Source organism: Chamaea fasciata, unplaced genomic scaffold (genome assembly GCF_029207755.1).
Source record: "Chamaea fasciata isolate MVZ Bird 193981 ecotype frontalis unplaced genomic scaffold, bChaFas1.0.hap1 SCAF_1, whole genome shotgun sequence".
Classification (NCBI taxonomy): Eukaryota; Metazoa; Chordata; class Aves; order Passeriformes; family Sylviidae; genus Chamaea; species Chamaea fasciata.
The window spans coordinates 42,106,268-42,110,608 of NW_027094086.1; the positions used below are offsets into that span (position 1 = coordinate 42,106,268).

The 4,341-nt window shown below is 41.2% G+C and overlaps 1 long non-coding RNA gene across 1 annotated transcript; it reads right to left on the minus strand.

The window, feature by feature from the left end:
• Positions 1-694: 694 nt before the first annotated feature.
• LOC136302044 (uncharacterized) lies at positions 695-2,948 on the minus strand. Its single transcript, XR_010723992.1, has 3 exons — positions 2,890-2,948; positions 2,359-2,422; positions 695-1,736 (listed from the first exon to the last, which is right to left on the minus strand). It is a non-coding gene; the product is annotated as an uncharacterized lncRNA (long non-coding RNA).
• Between the last annotated feature and the right edge of the window lie 1,393 nt (positions 2,949-4,341).

The window sequence follows — 4,341 nt, forward strand, 5'->3', positions numbered from 1 at the left end:
GGAGAGGAAATGAAGAAACACAAGAAATCACCTGGTCACCCAATACATATGCATTATTGAGCTATAAACTTCCATTTTTGGACATCACCACCACATTCTGCTGCTACGGTGACATTTTTTATGTCTCACAATATGAACTTTAAGAGGGACAGCCTGCTTGGTTTATGTACTATTGTGGGACATTGAGATTTTTACTGGAAAGAAATAATGAACTATCAAACAAGCATGCTCTAATTGTGCTAATAAACAGCCACAAAATCCTGTTAACTCCAAAAGCCTGGGGCAAAATGTATTTACTTCAGGAAAATAAGAAGTAAATTAATTTAGGATAGGATACACCTGGAGGAAGTTTAGACCTAACTGTCGGCCCAAACCAAATGTGAAGGATGTCTGGATCCAGTTCCATATTCATATTCCATCTTGTTTCTACCTCTATAACATCATGGAATGGGAAAAGCCGAACTCCAGATCCAAGAATACACAACGTTTCAACGATTAATATAAACCCTTTTTCTCCTTCAATGAGACATAGAACATCCTTGTAGTCAACATAGTGCAAACTGGATGCAAACATAAGCATATAGAATTTAACTCTATCCATCCGTGTTCTATTTCTTTTGGTAACACTGACTTCACATCCTTAACTGCATTGTTCTCCCAAATGAATGAGGAGTAATGCTCACCAATACCACAACCTGATAAGTAAAAGGAGGTACAGAATAAAGATTGACTACTGGCCTTTCAGAAAACTCTTCCATCCTGATTAAAAGTGGAAAGGAAGGTTTTTACCACAAAAACAATTATGCTGATGTTCTCCCACTTTTTTTAATTCAGGACTTCAGTTAAAATGAAAATATAGCTGACATTCAGGCTGAATGGGCATTTGGAATTCAGTATGGTGACAACGAAATCAACTCTTTCTTGTAAAACCGTGGGATTAAATGCAAACTATATTGCAACAATTTTTTTTTCTCTTTTTTTTTCCTTCTTTTCTTTTTTGTTTGGTTGGGTTTATGTTTGGGTTTTTTGTTTGGGGTTTTTTGATCATTGAGGTCAAAGTATTGTGGCATGTTTATCCTCCCCTACTCTAGCTGGCAACTCTTCTGCTTCCTTTCTCCAACTGAAGGGGAAGGTGAGAGGCTGCTTCGCATTGTCTGGCAGGGGACGTTTGTCTCGTGGGAGAGAAGATGCCTTCCTACTGACTACAGAAAAAAAAGTCTCTATAGACAGGATATACAGCACGCTCCATGTAAACTTCATTTTGATGTAATTAAGTGATAATCACAAGGCAACATCACTTTATGTGTTACTAAGTTTGCTCTGGCGTACTCCAGGGGCTGAGCCCATCTGGGGCCAGAGAGCGAGGAAAAGGCTCAAGATTGCAGACTTCCGAGTGCAAAACCACCTGGCCAGGCTTTAGATGCTGAATCCAAATTGTCATATATGAATGCACAGGCTGTTTCAGGGCATGTGGAGCTCACAAGCATCAGTGTTAGAGAAGCTTAAAGAGGCACTGGTTGCTCTATAAAGGAATAGAGGCACCCCAGAGGAGGGCCACAGAGTTGATAAGAGGACTGGAGCATCTCCTCTATGAGGAGGCTCTTCTAAGAAGACAGGCTGAGAAATTTGGGACTGTTCACCCCAGAGAAGAGAAGGCTGCATGGAGACCTCACAGCAGCCTTCCAGTATCTGAAGGAGGCCTAGAGGGAAGCTGGAGAAGGACTCTTCATCAGGAACTGTAGAGACAGGACAAGGAGCAATGGGTACAAACTGAAAGCGGGGAAATTCACATTAGATATTAGGAAAAAAGTCTTAACTGTGAGGGTGGCAAACCACTGGAACAGGCTGTTCAGGGATGTTGTGGATGCCCCAAGCCTGGCAGTGCTCAAGGCCAGGTTGGATAAGGCTTTGAGCAAGCTGGTCTAAGGGAATGTTCCCCTGCCCATGGCAGAGGGGGCTGGGAGTAGATGATCTTTAAGGTCCCTTCCAACCCATAGAATAACAGTCTACGGTTATATAAATGAAAATGACATAGAGGTCTCTTACAATCTTATACAGTTAGCAATAGGGTTAATCCAGAAAGCAGCTCTGACACTTCAGAAAAATCTCAATCAAGCAAAAAACCCCTAAGAGTCATAACTGCAATGTACCAGAGCAGGGGAATGGGAACAAATTGCTGTCCACAGCTTTAATCAATTCAATTTAATTTAATTTAATCAAAGCAATACAACAGAAGTAATTTTTCACATCTAGTCCACAGAGCCAGATGCACTTAGAGTGTGTGCACATATTTACATAAAATTCCCACCAAATTGGTGGGAGTTGTGCAGCCTCACAAAAGGGGCACAGTCTTCTTACCTGAAGAACTTCAGCCATGAAAATTCCAGAGAACTTATCTTGTCATTAGTCTATTGAGACGCATCTGTCTCACATTCAGTAGTTCAGGTAAAGCATTAAAAAAAAAAAAAAAAGGCAACAGAAAAGCTTTGTGAGGTTTTATTAAAGACTTCTATGTAGAGGGGGGTTCAACAAGATGTTTGCTACTCCACCAAAGATTTATGCCACCAAAAGCCAACTTGGCCCTTTAATACAACCAAATCCCCCTATATTTAGCTGAGCATGGAGAATGCAGTATCAGATTAAAGTGAATCTAATAGCTGAAAGGATGGAATCTATAACTTATATTTTTCTCTATATATAATTCTTGTTGACTTGACATAGCACCACTCTCTCCAAACATATTCTTATTTCCCCAAAGCTTGAAATTCTAGGGAGAGCTGTAACAACATCTCAGTCCAACAACTTTGTGATTGCTCCCTCTTCACAAAACAATTTCCCTGGGTTCCGTGCTTTCTTGACAGCTCTTTCTCATTACAGAGCTTTCCCTACCTCATTACTCAATATCCTATCCTATATTGTCCTTGAACACAGAGAAATCCCTCTCCCCCATTTCTCAATAGGAGACCATGACTCATTTATATACTCCCCCCCTCCCAGGAACCAGAAGTTCCCCAGGTGCATTTCACAAGGGAGAAAGCAAATGGTTTCTTAGGCAAAAATATGTTTCAGGTGAATGCACATTGAGGCAACAGACGAGCAACATGGAGGAACCAGATTTACCTTTCCCATTGTTTACTTATTCCCAAGTCTAATTCCCTTCATAGGCTATATCACCAAGTCCTACAATTGCTCTTGTTTTACACTGTTGGCCTCTGCCTTCCTATATCCTCTTCGCTCTTAATTTTAACATGCTTAGGAAAAGCAAATCGCCCCAAAGAAATTCCTAGGGGAAAGTCCTTATGCAGCTATGCAGTCCGTAAAGAGGAGCTTGTTTGCTCAGCTTATTGATGAGTAGAAACTTTGCCAAGCTGTAAAGAGCAGGACTGTTACTACTTGATTACTGACAGCTGCTTCACACTGTTACAAAAGGCAGTTTTGCTGCATGTTTGAATTTTGGCTGTTTTTTTAATAACTATTCTGTAAGTGTTTGTGAAAACCTCTGAAGCAACAGCTTAGCAAATACAATTTACCATCCCTCTTTTCCTATGGGAGTCATTGTTATGTTATCCTTACAGGTGTTTTCCTTATAGCAGCCTTAGTATGCAAAGTGAGGATTGGTGGCTCCACTGCATCATTTTCATTCTCCTTTTACTTATACTGTGATGCCAAGATTGTTCTGCTTTTCCTGCCTCCTCTGATCTAACTTTCACTGCTAATAAGAATCTTTCCACTCAATTCCTAGTGTATCATAGAGGGATTTATTTTCAAAGGTGCCCAATTTCCTGCTGCCTGTTATAGTGGATCTTCCTAGAAATCACTGTGATCAGATAGCACACTGTGGCTTTGTTCCCCTATCAAATTTCCTTGGCATTAGAAAAGAGTGATGGAATGCCAACATAAGCAAAAGTAAATGGGCAATTTCTTAGCTGGTGTCATCAAACAAGTTCATTCCCCTACACTAAATTCTTACAGAAGTTGAATTTCTAAGACAAGGGATTTCTGCTACAAACTGAGCAAACTTTGATCTCCATTATTTCATCTGAAACTGGCAGAAATATGAATATTTCCAGGCCTCACATATGAAAGACATGAGACTCAGTGGAAGTGTAAAAGAGGAGACCACAAAATCAAAAGGAAAAGGAAAGGAGGAGAGGAGGCCCTTTGCAAGAACAGCTGGAGAAAGAAAACCCCTTCAGCTGCTGTGCTGGCTGCCTCCATCGCTCTCCTCGGAGTCCATGCAGGTGCTGGGTCTGCTCGTGGCTTGTGACCTGCTGGCGGCTTGTGACCTGCTGGCGGCTTGTGACCTGCTGGCTGATGGCACGAGTGATGAATTACAGGCTG